The sequence below is a fragment of the Salmo salar genome, chromosome 07, assembly GCF_965601325.2.
Source record: "Salmo salar chromosome 07, fSalSal1, whole genome shotgun sequence".
Lineage (NCBI taxonomy): Eukaryota > Metazoa > Chordata > Actinopteri > Salmoniformes > Salmonidae > Salmo > Salmo salar.
In genome coordinates this window covers 22,679,725-22,688,035 of record NC_138297.1, presented here as the reverse complement: position 1 = coordinate 22,688,035, position 8,311 = coordinate 22,679,725, and positions in this window count along the sequence as shown.

The window sequence follows — 8,311 nt, the reverse complement described above, 5'->3', positions numbered from 1 at the left end:
GAAGGGTACCAGATGAGAGAGGAGGATGTCTTCCCTGTAATGCACAGCATTGAGATTGCCTGCAATGACAACAAGCCTAGTCCGATGATGCTGTGACACCGCCCCACACCATGATGGACTCTCCACCTCCAAATCGATCCCGCTCCAGAGTACAAGCCTCGGTGTAACGCTCATTTTTTCGGCGATAAACGCAAATCCGACCATCACCCCTTGTTGAGACAAAACCGCAACTCGTCAGTGAAGAGCACTTTTTGCCAGTCCTGTCTGGTCCAGCGACGGTGGGTTTGTGCCCATAGGCGATGTTGTTGCCGGTGATGTCTGGTGAGGACCTGCCTTACAACAGGCCTACAAGCCCTCAGTCCAGCCTCTCTCAGCTTATTGTGGATAGTCTGAGCACTGATGGAGGGATTGTGCGTTCCTGGTGTAACTCGGGCAGTTGTTGTTGCCATCCTGTACCTGTCCCGCAGGTGTGATGTTCGGATGTACCGATCCTGTGCAGGTGTTGTTACACATGGTCTGCCACTGCGAGGATGATCAGCTGTCCGTCCTGTCTCCCTGTAGCGCTGTCTTAGGCGTCTCACAGTACGGACATTGCTATTTATTGCCCTGGCCACATCTGCAGTCCTCATGCCTCCTTGCAACATGGATAAGGCATGTTCACGCAGATGAGCAGGGACCCTGGGCATATTTCTTTTGGTGTTTTTCAGAGTCAGTAGAAAGGCCTCTTTAGTGTCCTAAGTTTTCATAATTATGACCTTAATTGCCTACCGTCTGTAAAGGAAACAGTGTTTAAACCCTTTACAATGAAGATCTGTGAAGTTATTTTGATTTTTTACGAATTATCTTTGAAAGACAGGGTCCTGAAAAAGGGACGTTTCTTTTTTTGCTGAGTTTACAGTTCTTTCTATTCAGCACTTCAAATAGAATAGTTTTGAAATGTATCTTTTATTTTTTGCTATTTTATTACATATTAGTTAAAATGACTAAACGGTGAGCCTAAAATTATCTAATATAGGCCTATTGGTGATTAAACAAAATGTTCTCATACTAATTCACAGAAAACGTATTTTGCATGACTGACTCGGGTGAAAGATGTGTTCAACTGCAATGAATGCAGGGTTGATTAGCAGGAACCGGGATACTGAGATTTCCCACCCAAACCCACTCCCCTTTCTGGGGATAAATAACTGCAAGAAACCGGTCAATTATCATCAATTATATATATGAACACCATGACGTGAAATGGAACTGTTCAATTATATGCGATGCCTAAATCTGACTTTTCTACAGCCTTCACTCTGCTCTCTGCGTGATCAATCATCAACTGTCAGAGTGGGGACAGACAATCTCTGTGTGGAGCGCAGTTCACAATGCATGTATACCTATCATCTCATCATAGAAACTCTATTGTAGTCTTTCTTTCTCTCTTTCCATCAATTCCATTCAAATTGCATCCAAAATAGATAATCCTTTTTTTAACCTTTATTTAACTGGGCAAGCCAGTTAAGAATAAAGTCTTATTAACAATGACGGCCTACACCTGTTCAATATTGATATACGCAGCCATTGGAAAGTATTCAGACCCCTTGACTTTTTCCACATTTTGTTACATTACAGCCTTATTCTAAAATGGATTAAATACAAAAGAATCCTCAGCAGTCTACACACAATACCCCATAATAACAAAGCGTAAACAGGTTTTTGGAAATTTGAGCAAATTTATTACAAATAAAAACCAGAAATTCCTTATTTACGTAATTATGCAGGCCCTTTGCTATGAGTCTCGAAATTGAGCTCAGGTGCATCCTGTTTCCAATGATCATCCTTGACATGTTTCTACAACTTGATTGGAGTCCCCCAGTGTTACCAGTGTTACCACTGGTGGACTCCAATCAAGTTGTAGAAACATCTCAATTAAATTGATTGGACATGATTTGCAAAGGCACACACCTGTCTATATAAGGACCCACATTTGACAGTGCATGTCAGAGCAAAAACCAGGCCATGAGGGTTGAAGGAATTGTCCGTAGAGATCTGAGACAGGATTGTGTCGAGGCACAGATCTGGGGAAGGGTACCAAAAAAATTCTGCCGCATTGAAGGCCCCCAAGAACACAGTGGCCTCCATCATTCTTAAATGGAAGAAGTTTGGAACCACCAAAGACTCTTCCTAGAGCTGGCCGCCTGGCCAAACTGAGCAATCGGGGCTGAAGGGCCTTGATCAGGGAGGTGACCAAGAACCCGATAGTCCCTCTGAAAGAGCTCTAGAGTTCCTCTGTGGAGATGGGAGAGCATTCCAGTAGGACAACCATCTCTGCAGCACTTCACCAAACAGACCTTTATTGTAGAGTGACCAGATGGAAGACACTCCTCTGTAAAAAGGCACATGACAGCCCGCTTGGAGTTTGCCAAAAGGCACCTAAAGGACTCTAAGACCATGAGAAACAAGATTCTCTGGTCTGATGAAAACAAGATTGAACTCTTTGGCCTGAATGCCAAGCATCATGTCTGGAGGAACACATTGACCCGTATACTGACTCGGTACCGGTACCCCCTGAATATAGCCTCGTTATTGTTATGTTATTGTGTTTCTTTTTATAATTTTTTCATTTAGTTTATTTGGTAAATGTTTTTTTAACTCTTCTTGAACTGGAAGACCTGATTGTCATCAAGGCAAGGGTGGCTACTTTGAAGAATCTGAAATATAAAATATATTTTGATTTGTTTAACACTTTTTTGGTTACTACATCATTCCATATGTGTTATTTCATAGTTTGATGTCTTCACTATTATTCTACAATGTATAAAATAGTGAAAATAAATAAAAACTCTAGAATGAGTAGGTGTGTCCAAACATTTGACTGGTACTGTATGTACACTATATATACACAAATATGTGGACACCCCTTCAAATTAGTGGATTCGGCTATTTCAGCCACACCTGTTGCTGACAAGTGTATAAAATCGAGCACACAGCCATGCAATCTCCATAGACAAACATTGGCAGTTAAAGGATGCCACCTTTCCAACAAGTTAGTTAACCAAATGTCTGCCCTGCCAGAGCTGCCCTGGTTATTGTGAAGTGGAAATGTCTAGGCGCAACAACAGCTCAGCCGCGAAATGGTAGGCCAGGCCACACAAGATAAAAATAATCTGTCCTCGGATGTAAAACTCACTACTGAGTTCAAAAAAGCCTATGGAAGTAAAGTCAGCACAATAACTCTTCGTCGGGAGCTTAATGAAATGTGTTTCCATGGCCGAGCAGCTGCACACAAGCCTAAGATCACCATGCGCAGTCCCAAGCGTCAGCTTGAGTAGTGTAAAGCTCGCCACCGTCGGACTCTGGAGCATGAATCACGCTTTACCATCTGACTGGCGAATCTGGGTTTTGCAGATGCCAGGAGAACGCTTCCTACTGTAAAGTTTGGTGGAGGAGGAATAATGGTGTAGGGCTGTTTTTCATGGCTAGGCTTGGCCCCTTAGTTACAGTGAAGGGAACTCGTCATGCTACAGCATACAATGACATGCTAGGCGAGTCTGTGCTTCCAACTTTGTGGCAACAGTTTGGGGAAAGCCCTTTGCTATTTCAGCATGACATTGCCCCTGTGCACAAAGTGAGGTCCAAACAGAAATGGTTTGTCGAGATCGGTGTGGAAGACCTGCACTGAGCCCTGATCTCAACCCCAATGAACATCTTTGGGATGAATTGGAACGCCGACATAAAGCAATGGCCTAATCGCCCTACATCAGTGCCTGACCTCATAAATCCTCTTGTGGCTGAATGGACGCAAGTCCCCACAGCAATGTTCCAACATCTAGTGTAAAGACTTCCCAGAAGAGTGGAGGCTGTTATAGCAGCAAAGGGGGGACCAACACCATATTAATGCTCATGATTTTAGAATGAGATGTTCGATGAGCAGGTGTCCGCATACTTTTGTCACATATTGTGTATATGTGTATACACTGCATTCAGAAAGTATTCAGACCCCTTGAATTTTTCCACATTTTGTTACGTTACAGCCTTATTCTAAATGTATTAAATTGTTTTTTCCCCTCTTCAATCTATTCTATCAAGGTGTCTGAATACGTATATATACACGTCAGCCTGCTAATTATACAAATGTACAATGAACAAAAATATAAAGATCCCAGAAATTTTCCAAATGCACAAAAAGGTTATTTCTCTCAAATGTTTGCACAAATTTGTTTACATCCCTGTTATTGATCATTTCTCCTTTGCTAAAATAATCCATCCACCTGACAGGTGTGGCATATCAAGAAGCAGATGAATCAGCATGATCATTACCCAGGTGCATCTTGTGCTGCAAACAATAAAATGCCACAAATATGTGCAGTTTTGTCACTCAACACAATGCCACAGATGTCTCAAGTTTTGATGGAGCGTGCAATTGGCATGCTGACTGCATTAATGTCCACCAGAGCTGCTGCCAGATAATTTAATGTTCATTTCTCTACCATAAGCCGCCTCCAACGTAGTTTTAGAGAATTTGGCAGTACGTCCAACCGGCCTCACAACCGTAGACCATGTGTAAACACGCCAGCCCAGGACCTCCATATCCGGCTTCTCCACCTGCGGGATCATCTGAAGGGGTGCTGAGGAGAATTTCTGTCTGAAATAAAGCCCTTTTGTGTGGAAAAACTCATTCTGATGGCTGGGCCTGGCTGCCAAGTGGATGGGCCTATGTCCTCCCAGGCCCACCCATGGCTGCGCCCCTGCCCAGTCATGTGAAATCCATAGATTAGGACCTAATTAATGAATTTCCTTCTATGAACTGTAACTCAGTAAAATCTTTGAAATTGTTGCACGTTGCGTTTATATTTTTGTTCAGTTTAAAATAATTGTAACTTTGTAGGCTGCATGTCCTGCACCAGCATCACATGTCCTCTCCCAGCTTCATGGTTTGAACGAGGTGCGTAATTCCAGTCCATATTATACAGTATAATACAATACGGTACAGTAATACAATCCACAAATATTAGCCTACTGGAGCTTGTATAATTTATGCACCCAAGAGAGCATAGCTACATCTATGTGCTTTTGTGTTTTTCTGTCTTGTGTAATGTGCGGTAGGTAGCCTATTAACGGCACAATCATTTGGGCTCATGAAATGTATTTTAATGTATGGCTCATAAAATGTATTTGATGTATGGCTCATCAGGCTCAGGTACAGTACATAGCATCAAGCTTGAATTTTCATGCCGATCAAAGCTCTAATCAAATCCAGACCCAGTTATATGCTTTATTTCAGGGGTGTCAAACTATTTCCATGGAGGTCCTAGAGTCTGCGGGTTTTGGGGTTTTCCTTTCAATTAAGACATAGACAACCAGGTGAGGGGAGTTCCTTACGAATTAGGGAGGAGCAAAAACCTGCAGACACTATTTTCGGAATGGAACATTTGTAAAATACCGGGAAAATGTTAAACCTTTAAAACACACGCAACAACTGTAGTTTGGACATTTCAAATCTAATGAGAGTTGGGTAGCTTATTTAGTTAGTTCAGTAGGTCTTTCTTTAGGAATGAAACATGAAGGAATGCAAAATCAAAACAGTCATTTCAGTCTTTTCCAAGTGTCTTCTTTTGGGGTTTATTGGGAGACTACAACCTATAAGGTATATAGCTGCCACCTACTTTACAGGGTAGTGAACGATACAAAAAAAACTACAAAGAAACCATTCCACTCTTCACAGTCCAATTCAAATCACATCCCTACAGGCTCAGGGGCCTGTGAGGGCACAACATTCTTCAAGATTCCTTGCAAGGCCTCTGCTGTAAAATCACTGAGTCTCAAAATGCTTTGCTTAGTCCACTCTATGTGTCCATCTCCTGAATGTCTTTATTTGTCTTGTTTTCTTTCTTTGTGGATTTTTTACATGCTTCAGCAGATTAGTCTTCTTAGTGAAACTTTCACCAGACTGAGTAGCCATGTTGTTTCTGTTGTTGAGACAGTTTATGAGCATTTAGGTTCCCCTTGACATTGAAGCTTTTCCCACAGTCAGCACAGCTAAAAGTTTTTTTCTCCTGTGTGAATCCGAATATGATTGGTTAGTTTTCCCTTCTGATCGAAGCTCTTCCCACAGTCACCACAGCAAAATTATTTCTCTCCTGTGTGAATCCGTTCATGCTTCTGTACGTCTCCGTGCTGACTGAAGCTTTTCCCACAGTCACCCCAGATAATGATTTCTCGCCTGTGTGAATCCGTACATGTTCCTTTCATGCCTGATTAAGTTCTTCTTGAGACTGAAGATAATCCCACAGTCATCACAGCTAAATTAGTTCTCTCCTGTGGGAATCAGTTTATGCATGGATAGATTATTCATGAGACTGAAGCTATTCCCACAGTCATCTCAGCGAAGTGATTTATCTTCTGTGTGAATCAGTTTTTGCCTGGTTAAGTTATTCTTGAGACTGAAGCTTATCCCACAGTCATCACAGCTAAAACTTTTCTCACCTTTGTGAATCAGTTTATGCCTGGTTAGGTGCCCCTTCCGATTGAAGCTTTTCCCACAGTCACCACAACTAAAAGGTTTCTCTCCTGTGTGAGTCAGTTTGTGCATGGTTAGGTTCCACCTTCGATTTAAGCTTTTCCCACAGTCACCACAGCTAAATAGTTTCTCTCCTGTGTGATTCTTCATGTGCTTGGACAGATATATTTTGTAATTCAAGGTCTTGCAACAAACAGGGCAGGTGCAGGATTTCTCCACAGGATTCAGTTTACAGGTGGAGTTGCAGTTTCTTATTGGTGAGAGTAACATGTCTCTGTGTGTCAGCTTTCAAATCAAGCGTTTCACCACAGTCATGGCAGCGGTGCATTTTTCTAGACATGATGCTGGGTTTGGAACAGTGTTTCTGCGATGGTGGGCTGGGATCCAATGGTGGGTTGGGATCCAATGGTGGGCTGTTGTGAAATCCTTCTGGGTCGCTGCTTACAGCTGAGCTGTGGCTGGAGACATTGTTTTGATTATCTGGAGGGTCACAGGGATTGTTGAGACCCTTTAGATGAGTCACAGAGCCAAAAGGTTTAAGATCTACTGGTTTAGAGTCACTCTCTCTGTTTTTCACAGTCTGGGTTTGGGGAAAAGTCAAGGACCAAAGTGGGTCCTCCTGATCACATTCACTTTTCAGACAGGACAAAGTGAAAATTGAGTCTTTGGTATCAAAGAGCCCTTGAAGCCACTCTTCCTCATAATTTGTCCCGAGTTCCTCCTGTTCCTCTTTGATCTGTGTGGGCTCTGGGTCCTCCTGCCTCAGACTGGGGTTCCACTCCTGCTCACAGTGCTACTGCTCAGGGGGAACCTCCTCTTCAGAGACAGCGAGAGAGAGCTGCAGGGAGACTGGAAGGAAGGAGAGGAGGAGCAAAGGTTATCTATACAGCCGTTAGACATACCTGAATGTACAATTCCATTTATTTAATGTCCCACAACAGTAAAAAAAAGTCACCTGAAAGATGATGCACAGAGTCCTGCATTGGGTCAGATATCCACGGTTCCCCCGCAGTTGACCCGCAAATAAATCCGCTGGCGGGTGGAATTAAATCTTTATTTCAACCCGCAGGTCAGCTCGCCGTTCAGAACAATTATATTGCGGGTCAAAACGTTTTATCAAGACAATATATTTTTTACAAAGCCATTCTGTGAGTGGTGAGGCAGACATAATATAGGCTAGCAGTCACGCAGACGTGGATCAGGGAACTGACAATTACTTGTGTGGCTCCTAAACTTATGTTCCATCCCCCCTCCTGAGAATAACCTAAATGACAGAGTGAAAAGAAGGAAGCCAATACAACACGTTACTGAGTACCACTCTCCATATTTTCAAGCAAAGTGGGACTGCTTCATGTTATGTTATGGTATGCTTGTAATCGTTAAGGCTGCGTTTCAAACTCAAAGTAGACAGCCCTCAGCCCTAAACCCTGAGCCCTTGAATTACGTTTTACATCGTCACATCCGAGTGTACCTTAAATGTCCATTGCGCAAAAGCACATAGATGTAGCTATGCTCTCTTGGGTGCATAAATTATACAAGCTCTGAAGGAGGAGAGATTACTAGGAACGAAATCGTTTTACCCTTTTATCTGTGGATTAATTGTCGGAGTAGAGGACCTTGTGCATTTCAGGTAAAATAACAACCCAATGTTTATATCCCAGCACAAATTAGCTAGCAACAGCAAGCTAGCTAGCTAAATTGCCATACATGTTCAATGCTTTTCGACCTGTCCCCAAATTAATATATTTGGTTCAGAGTTTGCTTTGATATTTAAACCTGTGTGTCCTGATCACGTTTATTGTGGGT